The sequence below is a fragment of the Heptranchias perlo genome, unplaced genomic scaffold, assembly GCF_035084215.1.
Source record: "Heptranchias perlo isolate sHepPer1 unplaced genomic scaffold, sHepPer1.hap1 HAP1_SCAFFOLD_414, whole genome shotgun sequence".
In the NCBI taxonomy this organism is placed as follows: Eukaryota; Metazoa; Chordata; class Chondrichthyes; order Hexanchiformes; family Hexanchidae; genus Heptranchias; species Heptranchias perlo.
Genome location: NW_027139426.1, coordinates 55,668 through 81,425, shown reverse-complemented (window position 1 = coordinate 81,425; position 25,758 = coordinate 55,668). Strand labels below are relative to the sequence as shown.

At 42.5% G+C, this 25,758-nt stretch overlaps 1 non-coding gene across 1 annotated transcript; it reads right to left on the bottom strand.

Annotated features, from left to right (window-relative positions):
- Positions 1 to 4,990: 4,990 nt before the first annotated feature.
- Positions 4,991 to 5,064, bottom strand: trnat-cgu (transfer RNA threonine (anticodon CGU)). Its single transcript has one exon. It is a non-coding gene; the product is annotated as a tRNA-Thr (tRNA).
- Positions 5,065 to 25,758: the final 20,694 nt, after the last annotated feature.

Sequence of the window (25,758 nt, the reverse complement as noted above, 5' to 3'; positions counted from 1 at the left end):
GAGAAACAGCAGGGATGGAAACCTCGAGTTTAATAGTTGGAGATTGTAAAGTCAGTCTGGATTCCAGCGTTAGGCACTGGTGGAATCCCATCTGTTTCCCATTCTGGTGCCTGTTCCTGCACTGCCTGTGGAGCCCATTCCCTCTGACCTTTCCCCCAGACCCACTTCCTTTGCTCAGACAGGCGGGAATGGAGAGATCACGGCCCCCGGGGGAAGGGAGCAAAGAGCAGCCTCGTTACAGCAGCTCATCGCTCCGGGACCGTGTCCGCAGATGGGCTCAGAGATCGGCATTGAGTCCGGGGGAAGGGCAGGGGGAGTCCGGGGGCTGTTTGTAAGAGGCGGAGTGGATCAGGAACTGGTCCCGGAACATGGAGTGAGAGGGGGGAAGGGAGAGGTCATTCTCGGGCTGTGTGTGGACAGGGTGTGTCCAGGGGAAGGGAGAGAGAATGGGAAGAACCTGCTATTAAAACCATTGCTGCTTTCACTCCCCAAACCAGGAGTGAATGGTCCTGGTTTAGTTCCAGTCTCACCCTGTTTATTGTTATTGGACAGTGAAGAGTGGAAACAGAGCCGGACAGTAAGGAAGTGGGGAGTTATACAAAGAGCATCTATTGCAGGCACCAGGTGAGAAGTGTGAAGGACACAATTTAAACAGCGGCTGTTTGGTTTCGGTTGAACGGTTAGTCCCATGGGAGAGGGGATGAGAAACCTGACCTGGACAAAGGTCCCTGCCCCATCGGGTGGTCCCATTCATGGATCAGTGCAGGGGTTGGGTTGTGTCTGGATGTCACTAAATTGTTGTAAAACAGCCCAACACACCTGGTGTGCAGAAGCTGAGTGCTGCAGTGGAGTCAGACACTGACACTGTTTGTATCACTGGTTTTCATTTGTGGATATTCAAAATGATCATTAGCAGAGATATTAAACTGATCACTTTTCCATTTTCAACCTCACCGTTTCTTGAGTTACAAGAGATCATTTTCTTTCCACAGGCGAATCCTTGAATGATCCAGAATGAATGTGATGTTTCCTCCACCCGAGGCACAAGGAGGAGTGCAGCCAGCTCCTTCTCACACACAGGAGGTACATTATCACCCACAGAGCACAGAGACACAGACAGGTCATCAGTTCCACAGTCTCAGACAGTAGAAGTAGTCAGTCCCACACTGATCCCAAGTTCCAGAGACACAATTTCAATCCAACATTCAAACAGAGCGGGTGAGGCAGACACTGTTCCATTTGCCCCGAACTCTGTCCCGCTGACAGGCAGATACAAAAATCCCAGTCCAAAATCACACTCTCAGATTGAAAGGCACTGTGTCAATCTCACAATCGGGCAACATAGCTACGAATTAAATACCAGAGAGAAATCACACATGGTATCCGATTGAAAGGGACAGAATGAATCCCAATAATGTACCCGAGATTCCAATTGAATACTATCCCAGAACTCTCTCACATATGACTTTAATACATGCAATATCCATTCGAAAAGTGAACCATTTGCTACAAATTGCAGACAAATCCAAACCTCACGTACAGTATCGATTGAGAAATACTGAAAGATAGCAAACCTGAGAAGCAAATTAGATACCTGTTCAGAATGCACTCGTTGAATGAAATTTAAAGATAGAGTATCAATTCTATTAGTGCAGACTGAGATACACATTATATACCAGTCCAAAAATCTCATACAATATTAGACTGAAGGATACAGTATTCCATTTCTACAGACTGATCTACACATTACAAACCAATTCAAAAATGTCACCTTATCAGTTTGAAAGAGTCATTATCATCCACAATATTACTCACAGAGATGCAGATTTAATAGTAGTCCAAAAAGCACACAAATTATCTGATTAAAACCTCCAACATTAAATCCTAAAGTTCGTCCATATTTACAAATTAAATAAGGAGTAAAACTCTTCAAACATTAAGATATTAAAGCTAAAGTATTGAACGCAATAATGTAATCTGAGAGAATAATTACGTACAGATACAGAATGAAACTCACATTCAGATACAGTACCAGAGACACACAGACACAGAATGAATCCAACACTCACAGATACAGAAGGAATCCCAAACTCACATACAGTACTAGAGACTGACAGACACAGAGTTAATCCCACACTCTCATCAAGTACCAGGGACTGATAGGTACAGTATGAATCCCACACTAACATGCAGTATGAGTAACTGCATATTTAGGATGAATTCAACTCCCACATACAGTACTGGGGACTGTATATAAAGAATGAGTCCTACACTCACATGGAGAAACAGAGACTGACAGATACCGAAAGAATCCCACACTAACACACAGTATGAGAGACTGCATATAAAGAATGAATCACAAACTCTCACACACACTGCTGACAAGATAGAGAATCAATCCCAAGTTCACACACAGTATCAGAGACTGACAGATACAGAATGAATCCCACACTCGCACACAGTACCAGAGACTGAGAGATACAGAATGAATCCCACACTCTCACACAGTACCAGAGACTGACAGATACAGAATGAATCCCACACTCACACACAGTACCAGAGACTGACAGATACAGAATGAATCCCACACTCACACACTGTACCAGAGACTGACAGATACAGAATGAATCCCACACTCACACACAGTACCAGAGACTGAGAGATACAGAATGAATCCCACACTCTCACACAGTACCAGAGACTGACAGATACAGAATGAATCCCACACTCTCACACAGTACCAGAGACTGACAGATACAGAATGAATCCCACTCTCACACAGTACCAGAGACTGAGAGATACAGAATGAATCCCACACTCTCACACAGTACCAGAGACTGAGAAATACATAATGAATCACACACTAACATACAGTACCAGAGACTGAGAGATACAGAATGAATCCCACTCACACACAGTACCAGAGACTGAGAGATACAGAATGAATCCCACACTCTCACACAGTACCAGAGACTGACAGATACGGAATGAATCCCACTAAACTATCATAGAATCAGCACAGACCAGGGATCAGGGCCTTTACCCAGTAAACTATCAGAGAATCAGCACAGACCAGGGATCAGGGCCTTTACCCAGTAAACTATCAGAGAATCAGCACAGACCAGGGATCAGGGCCTTTACCCAGTAAACTATCAGAGAATCAGCACAGACCAGGGATCAGGGCCTTTACCCAGTAAACTATCAGAGAATCAGTGTCCCAAGGTGTCCCGTGCGCAATCCTGTCGGAGAAAATTCAGTGCTCCCACCGCCGAGTGGTTCCATTCCCAATCAGGGAATTAACTTTAACAAGAGTTATGAACTTAATAAATAATTACATGAAGCTAATTAAACCCTGTTCGTAGTTGAATGACTGTTTTAATCACCATTAATCAACCAATAACGTTCTATTTCAGACTGAAGGAGATGCTGACGTGGTTACCGAGAGTCAGTCAAAACTTTAATAAGATTTTTGTGCTTTGCATGTGATGAAATTTCATCATTTTACAGACTGCATCTTAAGAGTGGGATTGAAAGCTCAGTGTAGCCGTTGTTAAATTTAACATTAACAGGCAATTGTTGCCGCTTATCACAGGAACGCCCGAACCGGTTCTCCGATGAAGATGAAAGTAACGCAACGGGGAACATCTGATCCAACACGAAAGGCATCGGGCTGTGATAAAAATCCCCACCGTTTTGCTTTTCCAAAATAAAGGGTGTGACATTTATCCTCTGAAAATAGAAACAGTCTGGTCTCACTCACTGCAGAAATCTCTCTGTCACAGCGAACCAGCTCTCCTACTGCGAGTGTGACCTCCCTTCGGGCCTTTCGGGGGCTTGTCTCAAGATGAATTGTGATTTCTGTGAAGCCAATGTTCCATTCCTTTATATGATTCATGTGCCTGATTTCCGACCACAGGGTAAATGGTGAAATATCAGCCCTGCTCAGCCGGCAATGATCACGGTACATTTTCTTGCAGACAAAACACACATTGAAACCCTGGAACTTTGAGGCGATGAATCCTGAGGAAAAATATAATAAGGACTCGAATCATCAAACTTTCACACCACCGAGACAAGCGGAAAAGCCCGATGCTAAATGTGTAATTCCATGAGCTAAACCTTGAGACTGCAGGAGCCCATATAACAGCTGTCGACTATCAGTTCACTTTTGCAAAATGAATGGTTGAAACTTGCAGGAGTGAAAATCCAACGAGCCGGTCTTCACTCTTAAACCAGCAACTGTGAAGTTAAGAGAAACGTGCCGGAGAAATACTCGATTTCAGCGCGGTGACACTGGGCCAGAGGAAAGCTCAGTTAATATGATCGCCGAGTGGTGAGAGGGTGGATTTGGAATTCCTGAGCAACCGCACTGCGCATTTTCCAGATCTGCTTGGAGCACCAATCCCTTCAATTCATCACTTACAGGGACAATTCGATTCCCGGTTTCTTTTCCCTGAGCTTGGTGAGATCTTAAAAATTGAAAGCGACCAATATCAGAGCTAACCTCGTCACCGACATGCTCACAGATACAGAGCGGCCACAATCTGCTTCAGTGAGATGAAAGCCCAGAGCGGTTTCAAGGTCGAATGCAATTGGAAGCAAAGCTCGATCAATGAAAGTGCAGGTCATTGAGGTGCCTTTAAAGTCCTGATTGTTTGAACTGAACTTCTTCCGAGACCGCGTGAGATTCAGGTGGAGTGATTTGGGGACTTCTTTTCTCTCTTTGCAAAAGTCTGAACCGCAGTTCAAGGATCAAAAGTCTAGTTCCAAATTAGGGCTTCTCCAGGGTATGAACCTCGAATCGAGAATTATACCCCGACCTTAACGAGCCCAGAAACAAGAACGTATCACGGACACATTCGATGAGAGGGCTGACTGTTTCATGAAAAGGCATTTTTGAAGAGACCTCCTGATCAGTTCCGTGTTGGATCCTGAACAAAACACAGCACTGTGTGCTTCTCAAATTCACGAAACACCATGAATTACACAAAGGCACCGCTGGGAGTTGAACCCAGAATCTCCTGTTTACGAGACAGGTGCTTTAACCAACTAAGCCACGGAGCCAATTCATGGGAGCGTTTCCCACCTCCTCTCATTGATATCTATCAGCTCCACGTCACATTCTGTTGGTGATTCAGACTGTTTTATCTTTGTTTATTTCGCTTGCCCGTTTCCCTGTGAATCCCGATACTGACTGCATTTCAAGCTGTGTTTATCTTTCTGTGTCCATCAGTGCTTTGATACACGAATGAATATTTGTGCTTCTGTTTGTTACTTTAAATAAATTCGGGATGGACAATTCTCGCTCTGACACTGAAGAACTAATTGAGCAAATTTCACAGTGAAGTGTTGTTTATTTTGGTGCTGAAACTAAAAAAATCGTAAAAGGTGCAAAGAGGGAAAACGAGAAAAACTTGTGAGTGAAATTAAGGACAACTTTCAAGGTTTTCACACGTACATTAAGAGAAAGAAGGGTGACTAAGAATAACGTGGGCCCTTAAAGACAGATGGAGGTGATATTGTAATTGAAAATCAGGAAATGGCAGAGTTGCTGATACTCACAGAAAAGCATGAGGACAATATACCAGAGACACGAGGAAAACTGAAAATAAATCAAGGGGATTCAGTGTAAGTAAAATAATGGTATTGGAGAAAACAATTAGACTAAAGATAAACAAATCTCCAGGGCCTGATGTTTACCATTCCAGGGGACTAAGGGGAATAGGTGAGGAAATTGTACATGCTTTTGTCATGATCGTTCAAAACTCTCTTGATTCAGGAATTGTTCCATGGATTGAAAAAATTGCCAATGTCATTCCGTTTTATATGAAGGGTAGGAGAGATAAAACAGGAAATTATAGACCTATTAGTCTGACGTCTGTTGTGGGGAAGTTACCAGAATCTGTTATTGGGGAAGGAATGACTGAGCACTTGGATAAACATGAATTGATCAGAGAGAGTCAGCATGGATTTGTAAAGTGTAAGTCAAGTCTAACGAAACTAGTTGAACTTTTTGAAGATGTAACTAACGTGGTAAATGATGGAGTGTCTCTGGGGGTTATGTGTATATTGACTTCCAGAGGCATTCGATAAGGTTTAACATCAGAGACTGTGAACAGAAATGAGAGCACGTGGAATTTATAGCAACCCATTGACATGGGGAGGGAGTTGGTTTGGAGGTAGGAGACAGAGAGTAGGGTTAATGGGTATGTACTCAAATTGACAGGATTTGATTAGTGGTGTCCCCCAGGGATCTGTATAAATGAGGCAGATAAAGGAATAGAGAGCGGTATATCCAGGTTTGTTGACGACACCAAGTTAGGAGGCGCAGTGAGCAGTGTAGATGGGAGCATAAAGTTATAAAGGGAAATTGATAGATTCAGTGAGTTGGTAAAACTGTGTCAGATGGAGCTTACATAGAATTACATAGAATGTACATCACAGAAACAGGCAATTCGGCCCAACTAGACTATACCGGTGTTTATGCTGCAGACGAGCCTCCTCCAACCCCTCTTCATCTAACCCTATGAGCAAACCCGAATATTCCTTTCTCCTCCATGTGTTTATCCAGCTTCACCGTAAATGCATCCATGCGATTCGCATTAACTACTCCTTGTGGTGGCGAGCTGCACATTCTAACGCCTTTCTGGATAAATATGTTTCTCTTGAATGCCAGATTGGATTGATTGATGACTATTATATTCATGGCCCTAAGTTCTGACGTCCCCACTCCCAAAAGTACAAACACCTTATCGACATCTGACCTATCAAACCCTTGCATAATCTTAAAGTCCCATATCAGGACTTCTATTTTCGATACAAAAGAGCCCCAGACTGTACAAAGTTTCAATCTGGGGAAGTGTGAGACCATCCACTTTGGCCCTAAGCAAGATAAATCAGAGTATTTTCAAAATGGTGAGAAGCCAGGAACTGTGGGTGAGCAGAGATACTTCGGGAAATCACGAAGAGTTGGCAGACAGGTGCAAAAAATAATTAAAATGGCTAATGGAATATCGGCCTTTATCTCAAGGGAACTGGAATTCAAAAGGGTGGAAGTTATGTTAGAATTCTATAAACTCTGCTAAGGCCACATTTAGAGTACGGCATTCAGTCCTGGGCACCAGACCTCAGGAAGGATATATTGGCCTTGCAGGAGGTGCAGCGCAGAAAGACCAGAATGATACCGGGGCTAAAATGGTTACATTATGAGGGCAAGTTGCGTGGACAAGGTTTGTATTTCCTCGTGTATCGAGGATTAAGTGGTGATGTAATTCAGGTGTTGAAGGTGATTCAATGATCCAATGGTGGGTGTGTGAGTTGGTGCTGAATCGGTCCCCTTCAGTGAAGAGAGGGTCAGCGGGCGCCTGACAGACACGGCTCGGAACGGGACTCGCTTCTCTCCGGCAGCAGCGGCTGGTTTAGAGAGATCTCTCTGTCTGCTGCTGTTACTCCGCCTCCCGCACTCTGGGAGAACCGCGGAGCTCGGTCCTCATTTTTCTCTTATGGATCCGGCTCCATCCGTTTACTGTTGACGGGAGTGCGTCTGATACCAAGTCAGTCAGAAGCGGGTGCAAATCACAACATAGGCACAGGCCCAAGGACTGGGGACTGGTTTGATATTGGGTCCTTTTTAAGGGACCGGCTGTAGAATGTTTGTACAATAATAATGATCAGAATTAACTTTGATACAATGAAGTTTTTTGCAGTTATTTCCCATTTCCACCCTCACCAGTTTTATACAGTAACAGGTAACAATGTTTGAGGGATGTGATGTCCAGTGTTGGTGGAATCAGTGTAATTTAACTTGATACATTGAAGAATCTCTTGTCTATCCCAGGCTCTTACCTTAGGTTTAGACCCTCACCTAGTTTAAAATTGGTCACTCACTGATATAAATAAACCAGTAACAATCCCGAAACCTCAGCGGGTATTTTTGTTCCGATACTTAATGACGGTCCCAATTTCCACTGAAATTCTCAATCAGCAAATCCCAGAGGCTGTTTCGGGTTTGACAAACTGTGAAACAGATTGTTTTAAAAGCCGGAAAGAGGGAAAAACTGGTGGTTGATATGAAGTGTTATACATTATCTCTTTCTGTTTCAGATTTACAATTTCTCTTTGTGTGTTACTGACAGGAGAGGCTATAACGGAGCCCAGTGACTGGGTCACGAGCTGCACTGAGTCATTGGCCTGTGTTACAGACCGGCTCGTTGGACCTGCTCATTTCGTGAACTCACTGGTGTCTCAGCACGTGTGATGACTGAGTGAATCCCTTCCCACACACGGAGCAGGTGAACAGTCTCTCAACCAATGGGCATGCGTTGATGTGTCAGCAGTTCATTTCTACTTTTAAGCTCTTCTCACAGTCACTGCATGAAAAGGTCACTCAATAGTGTCAACAAGTTAATGTTTCAGAAGGTGGGATGATCGAGTGAATCTCTTCCCACACACGGAGCAGGTGAACAGTCTCTCCCCAGTGTGAGTGCGTCGATGTCTCAGCAGTTCGTTTCTGATTTTAAATCTCTTCCCACAGTCAGAACATTTAAAGGTCACTCAGTGTGAACTCGGTGGTGTTTCAGCAGGGTGGATGACTGAGTGAATCCCTTCCCACACACGGAGCAGGAGAACGGCCTCTCCCCAGTGTGAGTGCGTTGGTGTTTCAGCAGTTCAATTTTGCTTTTAAAGCTCTTCTCACAGTCAGAACATTTAAAAGGTCTCTCATCAGTGTGAACTCGCTGGTGTGTCAGCAGGTTGGATGACTGAGTAAATCCCTTCCCACACATGGAGCAGGAGAACGGCCTCTCCCCATTGTGAACTCGCTGGTGTGTCAGCAAGGTGGATGAATGAGCGAATCCCTTCCCACACACTGAGCAAGTGAACGGCTTCTTCCCAGTGTGAACTCGCTGGTGTGACAGAAAGTGTGATGACTGAGTGAATCCCTTCCCACACACGGAGCAGGTGAACGGCCTCTCCCCAGTGTGAATGCGTTGGTGTTTCAGCAGTTCAATTTTGCTTTTAAAGCTCTTCTCACAGTCAGAACATTTAAAAGGTCTCTCATCGGTGTGAACTCGCTGGTGTGTCAGCAGGTTGGATGACTGAGTAAATCCCTTCCCACACATGGAGCAGGAGAACGGCCTCTCCCCATTGTGAACTCGCTGGTGTGTCAGCAAGGTGGATGAATGAGCGAATCCCTTCCCACACACTGAGCAAGTGAACGGCCTCTTCCCAGTGTGAACTCGCTGGTGTGACAGAAAGTTTGATGACCGAGTGAATCCCTTCCCACACACGGAGCAGGTGAACGGCCTCTCCGCAGTGTGAGTGCGTTGGTGTTTCAGCAGTTCAATTTTGCTTTTAAAGCTCTTCTCACAGTCAGAACATTTAAAAGGTCTCTCATCAGTGTGAACTCGCTGGTGTGTCAGCAGGTTGGATGACTGAGCGAATCCCTTCCCACACACGGAGCAGGTGAACGGCCTCTCCGCAGTGTGAGTGCGTTGGTGTTTCAGCAGTTCAATTTTGCTTTTAAAGCTCTTCTCACAGTCAGAACATTTAAAAGGTCTCTCATCAGAGTGAACTCGCTGGTGTGTCAGCAGGTTGGATGACTGAGTGAATCCCTTCCCACACACGGAGCAGGTGAATGGCCTCTCCCCAGTGTGGGTACGTTGGTGTTCCAGCAGATTCCTTTTGCAGTTAAACCTCTTCTCACAGTCAGAACATTTAAAAGGTCTCTCCCCAGTGTGAACTCGCTGGTGTGTCAGGAGGCCGGATGACTCAGCGAATCCCTTCCCACACACGGAGCAGGTGAACGGCCTCTCCCCAGTGTGACGGCGTCGATGAGTTTCCAGCTCTGAAGGGTAATTGAATCCCTTCCCACAGTCCCCACATTTCCACGGTTTCTCCGTGGTCCGGGTGTCCTTGTGTCTCTCCAGGTTGGACGATCAGTTGAAGCCTCGTCCACACACAGAACACGTGTACGGTTTCTCCCCACTGTGAATGGTGTGATGTTTTTTCAGGCTGTGTAACTGGTTAAAGCTCTTTCCACAGTCAGTGCACTGGAACACTCTCACTCGGTCTGTGTCTCGGTGCTTTCCCACTCACACTGATGTTTGAAATCTTCTCCCACAGATAGAACAGACAAACATTTCTCCTTCCACATTCAAAGGCCGATGATATTCAGGTCCTGATGAATCGAGAGACTCTGTCAGATCTTGGCGTGATCTTTGGTTTGAGTTTCCCTCTGTAAATCCTCCCCTGTAAAAGGAGTTTATAAAAGTTATCACTGAAAGTACAGGATAGAAATTCAGATCAGATAGCTCTACTTTCTATGGAACATTATTTCCTCTCTCATTCCTCAAAGCTGAAAATCCCCATCCCACACACTCTCCCTCCTCCCTGTGCTGAAATCCAAACCCATCGCATCATCTTTCAGTGGCCCGAAACCATGAGTGAAAGGGTGAGAGAGAGTGTGAGAGAGGGAGTGTGAGAATGAGTGTGAGAGAGTGAGTGTGAGTACAGCAGTGCGCTCGGTGTGGAGAATGAAGTGGTAAACAATTTTACAACACCAAGTTATAGTCCAGCAATTTTATTTTAAATTCACAAGCTTTCGGAGGCTTCCTCCTTCCTCAGGTAAATGTTTCCCTGAGGAAGGAGGAAGCCTCCGAAAGCTTGTGAATTTAAAATAAAATTGCTGGACTATAACTTGGTGTTGTAAAATTGTTTACAATTGTCAACCCCAGTCCATCACCGGCATCTCCACATCGAGAATGAAGTGGGGCAGGTGGAGCATATTTCATTGGGGCATCAGTGATCATAATCTCATTAGGTTTAGAATATTTATGGAAAAGGACAGGGGACAGTCAAATGTGAAAATTCTTAACTGGAGGAGGGCTAATTCCAGTGAGTTAAAAAGGGATCTTGTCCGTGTGGATTGGAATCAAAAATTGGCAGGCAGAACAGTTATTGAACAAGGAGGAGTTGGTTTGGGTACAGAGTAGACAGATTCTCACGAGGAGGAAAGCAACGGCATCCAAAGCTCGAGCTCCCTGGATGACTGAAGATATAGAGATCACCATTTCTCCTCCATTGACAGACGCTCCCTGACCGATCACCATTTCTCCTTCATTTACAGACGCTCCCTGACCGATCACCAATTCTCCTTCATTTACAGACGCTCCCTGACCGATCACCATTTCTCCTTCATTTGCAGACGCTCCCTGACCGATCACTATTTCTCCTTCATTTGCAGACGCTCCCTGACCGATCACCATTTCTCCTTCATTTACAGACGCTCCCTGACCGATCACCATTTCTCCTTCATTTACAGACGCTCCCTGATTCGATGAGTCACGAGGTTTGACGCTGACACTGCGCATGCTCGGAGGCCGCGGGCCGTGTGTTGAGTTTCGGGTCTGATCTAAACCGGAGCCCCCGGAGTGTAGAGAGAGAGAGGAGAATGTTCACTGTTTGATATTCGGGCCCGGGGCCGCACTCGGGGTTTGTGAAGCCCCCGCCCCCTCCCCCGGGGTTTATTAACCCGCTCCCCCCGCCCATCTCTCACCTGTTGCCGACACGATCTCGGCCTCACTCCCCGCCCGCCGCGCATGCTCAGCTCACACTGCCCGGGTGATTGACGGGAGCTCCGGACCAATAGGAAGAGCGGAGAGGGGCTGGAGGACCGAGCGGGCGGTTGGTCCTCCAACCAATGGGAGTGGGTGAGGGGCGGGACTTGCGGCACCGAGTGGGCGGGGCTGAGCCCGGATCTCCCTCATTGGCTGAAACTCTGCATCAATTTTAAACCTGATTGATGTCAAACTCGAGGGAAAAAACTGGACTTTAATAAAGGACAAAGAGGAGGGAATATTGGAGGGAATAACACAGTGTAGGGATAAAATGGATTAATTCAGGACAGACAGCAGGGATTATTGGAGGGAATAACACAGTGTAGGGATAAAATGGATTAATTCAGGACAGACAGCAGGGATTATTGGAGGGAATAACACAGTGTAGGGATAAAATGGATTAATTCAGGACAGACAGCAGGGAATATTGGAGGGAATAACACAGTGTAGGGATAAAATGGATTAATTCAGGACAGACAGCAGGGATTATTGGAGGGAATAACACAGTGTAGGGATAAAATGGATTAATTCAGGACAGACAGCAGGGATTATTGGAGGGAATAACACAGTGTAGGGATAAAATGGATTAATTCAGGACAGACAGCAGGGAATATTGGAGGGAATAACACAGTGTAGGGATAAAATGGATTAATTCAGGACAGACAGCAGGGAATATTGGAGGGAATAACACAGTGTAGGGATAAAATGGATTAATTCAGGACAGACAGCAGGGATTATTGGAGGGAATAACACAGTGTAGGGATAAAATGGATTAATTCAGGACAGACAGCAGGGATTATTGGAGGAAATAACACAGTGTAGGGATAAAATGGATTAATTCAGGACAGACAGCAGGGAATATTGGAGGAAATAACACAGTGTAGGGATAAAATGGATTAATTCAGGACAGACAGCAGGGAATATTGGAGGGAATAACACAGTGTAGGGATAAAATGGATTAATTCAGGACAGACAGCAGGGAATATTGGAGGGAATAACACAGTGTAGGGATAAAATGGATTAATTCAGGACAGACAGCAGGGATTATTGGAGGGAATAACACAGTGTAGGGATAAAATGGATTAATTCAGGACAGACAGCAGGGATTATTGGAGGAAATAACACAGTGTAGGGATAAAATGGATTAATTCAGGACAGACAGCAGGGAATATTGGAGGAAATAACACAGTGTAGGGATAAAATGGATTAATTCAGGACAGACAGCAGGGAATATTGGAGGGAATAACACAGTGTAGGGATAAAATGGATTAATTCAGGACAGACAGCAGGGAATATTGGAGGGAATAACACAGTGTAGGGATAAAATGGATTAATTCAGGACAGACAGCAGGGATTATTGGAGGGAATAACACAGTGTAGGGATAAAATGGATTAATTCAGGACAGACAGCAGGGATTATTGGAGGAAATAACACAGTGTAGGGATAAAATGGATTAATTCAGGACAGACAGCAGGGATTATTGGAGGAAATAACACAGTGTAGGGATAAAATGGATTAATTCAGGACAGACAGCAGGGAATATTGGAGGAAATAACACAGTGTAGGGATAAAATGGATTAATTCAGGACAGACAGCAGGGAATATTGGAGGGAATAACACAGTGTAGGGATAAAATGGATTAATTCAGGACAGACAGCAGGGATTATTGGAGGGAATAACACAGTGTAGGGATAAAATGGATTAATTCAGTACAGACAGCAGGGAATATTGGAGGAAATAACACAGTGTAGGGATAAAATGGATTAATTCAGGACAGACAGCAGGGAATATTGGAGGGAATAACACAGTGTAGGGATAAAATGGATTAATTCAGGACAGACAGCAGGGAATATTGGAGGGAATAACACAGTGTAGGGATAAAATGGATTAATTCAGGACAGACAGCAGGGAATATTGGAGGGAATAACACAGTGTAGGGATAAAATGGATTAATTCAGGACAGACAGCAGGGAATATTGGAGGGAATAACACAGTGTAGGGATAAAATGGATTAATTCAGGACAGACAGCAGGGAATATTGGAGGGAATAACACAGTGTAGGGATAAAATGGATTAATTCAGGACAGACAGCAGGGAATATTGGAGGGAATAACACAGTGTAGGGATAAAATGGATTAATTCAGGACAGACAGCAGGGAATATTGGAGGAAATAACACAGTGTAGGGATAAAATGGATTAATTCAGGACAGACAGCAGGGAATATTGGAGGGAATAACACAGTGTAGGGATAAAATGGATTAATTCAGGACAGACAGCAGGGAATATTGGAGGGAATAACACAGTGTAGGGATAAAATGGATTAATTCAGGACAGACAGCAGGGAATATTGGAGGGAATAACACAGTGTAGGGATAAAATGGATTAATTCAGGACAGAGAGCAGGGAATATTGGAGGGAATAACACAGTGTAGGGATAAAATGGATTAATTCAGGACAGATAGCAGGGAATATTGGAGGGAATAACACAGTGTAGGGATAAAATGGATTAATTCAGGACAGACAGCAGGGAATATTGGAGGGAATAACACAGTGTAGGGATAACATGGATTAATTCAGGACAGACAGCAGGGAATATTGGAGGGAATAACACAGTGTAGGGATAAAATGGATTAATTCAGGACAGACAGCAGGGAATATTGGAGGAAATAACACAGTGTAGGGATAAAATGGATTAATTCAGGACAGACAGCAGGGAATATTGGAGGGAATAACACAGTGTAGGGATAAAATGGATTAATTCAGGACAGACAGCAGGGAATATTGGAGGGAATAACACAGTGTAGGGATAAAATGGATTAATTCAGGACAGACAGCAGGGAATATTGGAGGGAATAACACAGTGTGGGGATAAAATGGATTAATTCAGGACAGACAGCAGGGAATATTGGAGGGAATAACACAGTGTAGGGATAAAATGGATTAATTCAGGACAGACAGCAGGGATTATTGGAGGGAATAACACAGTGTAGGGATAAAATGGATTAATTCAGGACAGACAGCAGGGAATATTGGACGGAATAACACAGTGTAGGGATAAAATGGATTAATTCAGGACAGACAGCAGGGAATATTGGAGGGAATAACACAGTGTAGGGATAAAATGGATTAATTCAGGACAGACAGCAGGGAATATTGGAGGAAATAACACAGTGTAGGGATAAAATGGATTAATTCAGGACAGACAGCAGAGAATATTGGAGGGAATAACACAGTGTAGGGATAAAATGGATTAATTCAGGACAGACAGCAGGGATTATTGGAGGAAATAACACAGTGTAGGGATAAAATGGATTAATTCAGGACAGACAGCAGGGAATATTGGAGGAAATAACACAGTGTAGGGATAAAATGGATTAATTCAGGACAGACAACAGGGATTATTGGAGGAAATAACACAGTGTAGGGATAAAATGGATTAATTCAGGACAGACAGCAGGGATTATTGGAGGAAATAACACAGTGCAGGGATAAAATGGATTAATTCAGGACAGACAGCAGGGATTATTGGAGGGAATAACACAGTGTAGGGATAAAATGGATTAATTCAGGACAGACAGCAGGGAATATTGGAGGAAATAACACAGTGTAGGGATAAAATGGATTTATTCAGGACAGACAGCAGGGATTATTGGAGGGAATAACACAGTGTAGGGATAAAATGGATTAATTCAGGACAGACAGCAGGGATTATTGGAGGAAATAACACAGTGTGGGGATAAAATGGATTAATTCAGGACAGACAGCAGGGAATATTGGAGGAAATAACACAGTGTAGGGATAAAATGGATTAATTCAGGACAGACAGCAGGGATTATTGGAGGAAATAACACAGTGCAGGGATAAAATGGATTAATTCAGGACAGACAGCAGGGAATATTGGAGGGAATAACACAGTGTAGGGATAAAATGGATTAATTCAGGACAGACAGCAGGGATTATTGGAGGGAATAACACAGTGTAGGGATAAAATGGATTAATTCAGGACAGACAGCAGGGATTATTGGAGGAAATAACACAGTGTGGGGATAAAATGGATTAATTCAGGACAGACAGCAGGGAATATTGGAGGGAATAACACAGTGTAGGGATAAAATGGATTAATTCAGGACAGACAGCAGGGATTATTGGAGGAAATAACACAGTGTAGGGATAAAATGGATTAATTCAGGACAGACAGCAGGGATTATTGGAGGGAATAACACAGTGTGGGGATAAAATGGATTAATTCAGGACAGACAGCAGGGATTATTGGAGGGAATAACACAGTGTAGGGATAAAATGGATTAATTCAGGACAGACAGCAGGGAATATTGGAGGGAATAACACAGTGTAGGGATAAAATGGATTAATTCAGGACAGACAGCAGCGAATATTGGAGGGAATAACACAGTGTAGGGATAAAATGGATTAATTCAGGACAGACAGCAGGGATTATTGGAGGGAATAACACAGTGTAGGGATAAAATGGATTAATTCAGGACAGACAGCAGGGATTATTGGAGGGAATAACACAGTGTAGGGATAAAATGGATTAATTCAGGACAGACAGCAGGGAATATTGGAGGGAATAACACAGTGTAGGGATAAAATGGATTAATTCAGGACAGACAGCAGGGAATATTGGAGGGAATAACACAGTGTGGGGATAAAATGGATTAATTCAGGACAGACAGCAGGGAATATTGGAGGGAATAACACAGTGTAGGGATAAAATGGATTAATTCAGGACAGACAGCAGGGATTATTGGAGGGAATAACACAGTGTAGGGATAAAATGGATTAATTCAGGACAGACAGCAGGGAATATTGGAGGGAATAACACAGTGTATGGATAAAATGGATTAATTCAGGACAGACAGCAGGGAATATTGGAGGGAATAACACAGTGTGGGGATAAAATGGATTAATTGAGGACAGACAGCAGGGATTATTGGAGGGAATAACACAGTGTAGGGATAAAATGGATTAATTCAGGACAGACAGCAGGGAATATTGGAGGGAATAACACAGTGTAGGGATAAAATGGATTAATTCAGGACAGACAGCAGGGAATATTGGAGGCAATAACACAGTGTAGGGATAAAATGGATTAATTCAGGACAGACAGCAGGGAATATTGGAGGAAATAACACAGTGTAGGGATAAAATGGATTAATTCAGGACAGACAGCAGGGAATATTGGAGGGAATAACACAGTGTAGGGATAAAATGGATTAATTCAGGACAGACAGCAGGGATTATTGGAGGAAATAACACAGTGTAGGGATAAAATGGATTAATTCAGGACAGACAGCAGGGAATATTGGAGGGAATAACACAGTGTAGGGATAAAATGGATTAATTCAGGACAGACAGCAGGGATTATTGGAGGAAATAACACAGTGTAGGGATAAAATGGATTAATTCAGGACAGACAACAGGGATTATTGGAGGAAATAACACAGTGTAGGGATAAAATGGATTAATTCAGGACAGACAGCAGGGATTATTGGAGGAAATAACACAGTGTAGGGATAAAATGGATTAATTCAGGACAGACAGCAGGGATTATTGGAGGGAATAACACAGTGTAGGGATAAAATGGATTAATTCAGGACAGACAGCAGGGATTATTGGAGGAAATAACACAGTGTGGGGATAAAATGGATTAATTCAGGACAGACAGCAGGGAATATTGGAGGAAATAACACAGTGTAGGGATAAAATGGATTAATTCAGGACAGACAGCAGGGAATATTGGAGGAAATAACACAGTGCAGGGATAAAATGGATTAATTCAGGACAGACAGCAGGGAATATTGGAGGGAATAACACAGTGTAGGGATAAAATGGATTAATTCAGGACAGACAGCAGGGATTATTGGAGGAAATAACACAGTGTGGGGATAAAATGGATTAATTCAGGACAGACAGCAGGGATTATTGGAGGAAATAACACAGTGTAGGGATAAAATGGATTAATTCAGGACAGACAGCAGGGATTATTGGAGGGAATAACACAGTGTGGGGATAAAATGGATTAATTCAGGACAGACAGCAGGGATTATTGGAGGGAATAACACAGTGTAGGGATAAAATGGATTAATTCAGGACAGACAGCAGGGAATATTGGAGGGAATAACACAGTGTAGGGATAAAATGGATTAATTCAGGACAGACAGCAGGGAATATTGGAGGGAATAACACAGTGTAGGGATAAAATGGATTAATTCAGGACAGACAGCAGGGATTATTGGAGGGAATAACACAGTGTAGGGATAAAATGGATTAATTCAGGACAGACAGCAGGGATTATTGGAGGGAATAACACAGTGTAGGGATAAAATGGATTAATTCAGGACAGACAGCAGGGATTATTGGAGGGAATAACACAGTGTAGGGATAAAATGGATTAATTCAGGACAGACAGATGGGAATATTGGAGGGAATAACACAGTGCAGGGAAAAAATGGATTAATTCAGGACAGACAGCAGGGAATATTGGAGGGAATAACACAGTGTAGGGATAAAATGGATTAATTCAGGACAGACAGCAGGGAATATTGGAGGAAATAACACAGTGTAGGGATAAAATGGATTAATTCAGGACAGACAGCAGGGATTATTGGAGGAAATAACACAGTGTGGGGATAAAATGGATTAATTCAGGACAGACAGCAGGGATTATTGGAGGGAATAACACAGTGTAGGGATAAAATGGATTAATTCAGGACAGACAGCAGGGATTATTGGAGGGAATAACACAGTGTAGGGATAAAATGAATTAATTCAGGACAGACAGCAGGGAATATTGGAGGAAATAACACAGTGTAGGGATAAAATGGATTTATTCAGGACAGACAGCAGGGAATATTGGAGGAAATAACACAGTGCAGGGATAAAATGGATTAATTCAGGACAGACAGCAGGGATTATTGGAGGGAATAACACAGTGTAGGGATAAAATGGATTAATTCAGGACAGACAGCAGGGAATATTGGAGGAAATAACACAGTGTAGGGATAAAATGGATTAATTCAGGACAGACAGCAGGGAATATTGGAGGAAATAACACAGTGTCGGGATAAAATGGATTAATTCAGGACAGACAGCAGGGAATATTGGAGGGAATAACACAGTGTAGGGATAAATGGATTAATTCAGGACAGACAGCAGGGATTATTGGAGGGAATAACACAGTGTAGGGATAAAATGGATTAATTCAGGACAGACAGCAGGGAATATTGGAGGAAATAACACAGTGTAGGGATAAAATGGATTAATTCAGGACAGACAGCAGGGAATATTGGAGGAAATAACACAGTGTAGGGATAAAATGGATTAATTCAGGACAGACAGCAGGGATTATTGGAGGAAATAACACAGTGTTGGGATAAAATGGATTAATTCAGGACAGACAGCAGGGAATATTGGAGGAAATAACACAGTGTAGGGATAAAATGGATTTATTCAGGACAGACAGCAGGGAATATTGGAGGAAATAACACAGTGCAGGGATAAAATGGATTAATTCAGGACAGACAGCAGGGATTATTGGAGGGAATAACACAGTGTAGGGATAAAATGGATTAATACAGGACAGACAGCAGGGAATATTGGAGGAAATAACACAGTGTAGGGATAAAATGGATTAATTCAGGACAGACAGCAGGGAATATTGGAGGAAATAACACAGTGTAGGGATAAAATGGATTAATTCAGGACAGACAGCAGGGAATATTGGAGGAAATAACACAGTGTAGGGATAAAATGGATTAATTCAGGACAGACAGCAGGGATTATTGGAGGGAATAACACAGTGTATGGATAAAATGGATTAATTCAGGACAGACAGCAGGGATTATTGGAGGGAATAACACAGTGCAGGGATAAAATGGATTAATTCAGGACAGACAGCAGGGAATATTGGAGGGAATAACACAGTGTAGGGATAAAATGGATTAATTCAGGACAGACAGCAGGGAATATTGGAGGAAATAACACAGTGTAGGGATAAAATGGATTAATTCAGGACAGACAGCAGGGAATATTGGAGGAAATAACACAGTGTAGGGATAAAATGGATTAATTCAGGACAGACAGCAGGGATTATTGGAGGAAATAACACAGTGTAGGGATAAAATGGATTAATTCAGGACAGACAGCAGGGAATATTGGAGGAAATAACACAGTGTAGGGATAAAATGGATTAATTCAGGACAGACAGCAGGGAATATTGGAGGAAATAACACAGTGTAGGGATAAAATGGATTAATTCAGGACAGACAGCAGGGAATATTGGAGGAAATAACACAGTGTAGGGATAAAATGGATTAATTCAGGACAGACAGCAGGGAATATTGGAGGAAATAACACAGTGTAGGGATAAAATGGATTAATTCAGGACAGACAGCAGGGATTATTGGAGGAAATAACACAGTGTAGGGATAAAATGGATTAATTCAGGACAGACAGCAGGGAATATTGGAGGAAATAACACAGTGTAGGGATAAAATGGATTAATTCAGGACAGACAGCAGGGATTATTGGAGGGAATAACACAGTGTAGGGATAAAATGGATTAATTCAGGACAGACAGCAGGGAATATTGGAGGGAATAACACAGTGTAGGGATAAAATGGATTAATTCAGGACAGACAGCAGGGAATATTGGAGGAAATAACACAGTGTAGGGATAAAATGGATTAATTCAGGACAGACAGCAGGGAATATTGGAGGGAATAACACAGTGTAGGGATAAAATGGATTAATTCAGGACAGACAGCAGGGAATATTGGAGGAAATAACACAGTGTAGGGATAAAATGGATTTATTCAGGACAGACAGCAGGGAATATTGGAGGAAATAACACAGTGCAGGGATAAAATGGATTAATTCAGGACAGACAGCAGGGATTATTGGAGGGAATAACACAGTGTAGGGATAAAATGGATTAATTCAGGACAGACAGCAGGGAATATTGGAGGAAATAACACAGTGTAGGGATAAAATGGATTAATTCAGGACAGACAGCAGGGATTATTGGAGGAAATAACACAGTGTAGGGATAAAATGGATTAATTCAGGACAGACAGCAGGGAATATTGGAGGAAATAACACAGTGTAGGGATAAAATGGATTAATTCAGGACAGACAGCAGGGATTATTGGAGGGAATAACACAGTGTAGGGATAAAATGGATTAATTCAGGACAGACAGCAGGGAATATTGGAGGAAATAACACAGTGTAGGGATAAAATGGATTAATTCAGGACAGACAGCAGGGAATATTGGAGGAAATAACACAGTGTAGGGATAAAATGGATTAATTCAGGACAGACAGCAGGGAATATTGGAGGAAATAACACAGTGTAGGGATAAAATGGATTAATTCAGGACAGACAGCAGGGAATATTGGAGGAAATAACACAGTGTCGGGATAAAATGGATTAATTCAGGACAGACAGCAGGGAATATTGGAGGAAATAACACAGTGTAGGGATAAAATGGATTAATTCAGGACAGACAGCAGGGAATATTGGAGGGAATAACACAGTGTAGGGATAAAATGGATTAATTCAGGACAGACAGCAGGGATTATTGGAGGAAATAACACAGTGTAGGGATAAAATGGATTAATTCAGGACAGACAGCAGGGAATATTGGAGGAAATAACACAGTGTAGGGATAAAATGGATTAATTCAGGACAGACAACAGGGATTATTGGAGGAAATAACACAGTGTAGGGATAAAATGGATTAATTCAGGACAGACAGCAGGGATTATTGGAGGAAATAACACAGTGCAGGGATAAAATGGATTAATTCAGGACAGACAGCAGGGATTATTGGAGGGAATAACACAGTGTAGGGATAAAATGGATTAATTCAGGACAGACAGCAGGGAATATTGGAGGAAATAACACAGTGTAGGGATAAAATGGATTTATTCAGGACAGACAGCAGGGATTATTGGAGGGAATAACACAGTGTAGGGATAAAATGGATTAATTCAGGACAGACAGCAGGGATTATTGGAGGAAATAACACAGTGTGGGGATAAAATGGATTAATTCAGGACAGACAGCAGGGAATATTGGAGGAAATAACACAGTGTAGGGATAAAATGGATTAATTCAGGACAGACAGCAGGGATTATTGGAGGAAATAACACAGTGCAGGGATAAAATGGATCAATTCAGGACAGACAGCAGGGAATATTGGAGGGAATAACACAGTGTAGGGATAAAATGGATTAATTCAGGACAGACAGCAGGGATTATTGGAGGGAATAACACAGTGTAGGGATAAAATGGATTAATTCAGGACAGACAGCAGGGATTATTGGAGGAAATAACACAGTGTGGGGATAAAATGGATTAATTCAGGACAGACAGCAGGGAATATTGGAGGGAATAACACAGTGTAGGGATAAAATGGATTAATTCAGGACAGACAGCAGGGATTATTGGAGGAAATAACACAGTGTAGGGATAAAATGGATTAATTCAGGACAGACAGCAGGGATTATTGGAGGGAATAACACAGTGTGGGGATAAAATGGATTAATTCAGGACAGACAGCAGGGATTATTGGAGGGAATAACACAGTGTAGGGATAAAATGGATTAATTCAGGACAGACAGCAGGGAATATTGGAGGGAATAACACAGTGTGGGGATAAAATGGATTAATTCAGGACAGACAGCAGGGAATATTGGAGGGAATAACACAGTGTAGGGATAAAATGGATTAATTCAGGACAGACAGCAGGGATTATTGGAGGGAATAACACAGTGTCGGGATAAAATGGATTAATTCAGGACAGACAGCAGGGAATATTGGAGGGAATAACACAGTGTAGGGATAAAATGGATTAATTCAGGACAGACAGCAGGGAATATTGGAGGGAATAACACAGTGTGGGGATAAAATGGATTAATTGAGGACAGACAGCAGGGATTATTGGAGGGAATAACACATTGTAGGGATAAAATGGATTAATTCAGGACAGACAGCAGGGAATATTGGAGGGAATAACACAGTGTTGGGATAAAATGGATTAATTCAGGACAGACAGCAGGGAATATTGGAGGGAATAACACAGTGTAGGGATAAAATGGATTAATTCAGGACAGACAGCGGGGAATATTGGAGGAAATAACACAGTGTAGGGATAAAATGGATTAATTCAGGACAGACAGCAGGGAATATTGGAGGGAATAACACAGTGTAGGGATAAAATGGATTAATTCAGGACAGACAGCAGGGATTATTGGAGGAAATAACACAGTGTAGGGATAAAATGGATTAATTCAGGACAGACAGCAGGGAATATTGGAGGAAATAACACAGTGTAGGGATAAAATGGATTAATTCAGGACAGACAACAGGGATTATTGGAGGAAATAACACAGTGTAGGGATAAAATGGATTAATTCAGGACAGACAGCAGGGATTATTGGAGGAAATAACACAGTGCAGGGATAAAATGGATTTATTCAGGACAGACAGCAGGGATTATTGGAGGGAATAACACAGTGTAGGGATAAAATGGATTAATTCAGGACAGACAGCAGGGATTATTGGAGGAAATAACACAGTGTGGGGATAAAATGGATTAATTCAGGACAGACAGCAGGGAATATTGGAGGAAATAACACAGTGTAGGGATAAAATGGATTAATTCAGGACAGACAGCAGGGAATATTGGAGGAAATAACACAGTGCAGGGATAAAATGGATTAATTCAGGACAGACAGCAGGGAATATTGGAGGGAATAACACAGTGTAGGGATAAAATGGATTAATTCAGGACAGACAGCAGGGATTATTGGAGGGAATAACACAGTGTAGGGATAAAATGGATTAATTCAGGACAGACAGCAGGGAATATTGGAGGGAATAACACAGTGTAGGGATAAAATGGATTAATTCAGGACAGACAGCAGGGATTATTGGAGGAAATAACACAGTGTGGGGATAAAATGGATTAATTCAGGACAGACAGCAGGGAATATTGGAGGGAATAACACAGTGTAGGGATAAAATGGATTAATTCAGGACAGACAGCAGGGATTATTGGAGGAAATAACACAGTGTAGGGATAAAATGGATTAATTCAGGACAGACAGCAGGGATTATTGGAGGGAATAACACAGTGTGGGGATAAAATGGATTAATTCAGGACAGACAGCAGGGATTATTGGAGGGAATAACACAGTGTAGGGATAAAATGGATTAATTCAGGACAGACAGCAGGGAATATTGGAGGGAATAACACAGTGTAGGGATAAAATGGATTAATTCAGGACAGACAGCAGGGAATATTGGAGGGAATAACACAGTGTAGGGATAAAATGGATTAATTCAGGACAGACAGCAGGGATTATTGGAGGGAATAACACAGTGTAGGGATAAAATGGATTAATTCAGGACAGACAGCAGGGATTATTGGAGGGAATAACACAGTGTAGGGATAAAATGGATTAATTCAGGACAGACAGCAGGGATTATTGGAGGGAATAACACAGTGTAGGGATAAAATGGATTAATTCAGGACAGACAGATGGGAATATTGGAGGGAATAACACAGTGCAGGGAAAAAATGGATTAATTCAGGACAGACAGCAGGGAATATTGGAGGGAATAACACAGTGTAGGGATAAAATGGATTAATTCAGGACAGACAGCAGGGAATATTGGAGGGAATAACACAGTGTAGGGATAAAATGGATTAATTCAGGACAGACAGCAGGGATTATTGGAGGAAATAACACAGTGTGGGGATAAAATGGATTAATTCAGGACAGACAGCAGGGATTATTGGAGGGAATAACACAGTGTAGGGATAAAATGGATTAATTCAGGACAGACAGCAGGGATTATTGGAGGGAATAACACAGTGTAGGGATAAAATGAATTAATTCAGGACAGACAGCAGGGAATATTGGAGGAAATAACACAGTGTAGGGATAAAATGGATTTATTCAGGACAGACAGCAGGGAATATTGGAGGAAATAACACAGTGCAGGGATAAAATGGATTAATTCAGGACAGACAGCAGGGATTATTGGAGGGAATAACACAGTGTAGGGATAAAATGGATTAATTCAGGACAGACAGCAGGGAATATTGGAGGAAATAACACAGTGTAGGGATAAAATGGATTAATTCAGGACAGACAGCAGGGAATATTGGAGGAAATAACACAGTGTCGGGATAAAATGGATTAATTCAGGACAGACAGCAGGGAATATTGGAGGGAATAACACAGTGTAGGGATAAATGGATTAATTCAGGACAGACAGCAGGGATTATTGGAGGGAATAACACAGTGTAGGGATAAAATGGATTAATTCAGGACAGACAGCAGGGAATATTGGAGGAAATAACACAGTGTAGGGATAAAATGGATTAATTCAGGACAGACAGCAGGGAATATTGGAGGAAATAACACAGTGTAGGGATAAAATGAATTAATTCAGGACAGACAGCAGGGAATATTGGAGGGAATAACACAGTGTTGGGATAAAATGGATTAATTCAGGACAGACAGCAGGGAATATTGGAGGGAATAACACAGTGTAGGGATAAAATGGATTAATTCAGGACAGACAGCAGGGAATATTGGAGGAAATAACACAGTGTAGGGATAAAATGGATTAATTCAGGACAGACAGCAGGGATTATTGGAGGAAATAACACAGTGTAGGGATAAAATGGATTAATTCAGGACAGACAGCAGGGATTATTGGAGGAAATAACACAGTGTGGGGATAAAATGGATTAATTCAGGACAGACAGCAGGGATTATTGGAGGGAATAACACAGTGTCGGGATAAAATGGATTAATTCAGGACAGACAGCAGGGATTATTGGAGGGAATAACACAGTGTAGGGATAAAATGGATTAATTCAGGACAGACAGCAGGGAATATTGGAGGAAATAACACAGTGTAGGGATAAAATGGATTTATTCAGGACAGACAGCAGGGAATATTGGAGGAAATAACACAGTTTCGTGATAAAATGGATTAATTCAGGACAGACAGCAGGGATTATTGGAGGGAATAACACAGTGTAGGGATAAAATGGATTAATTCAGGACAGACAGCAGGGAATATTGGAGGAAATAACAC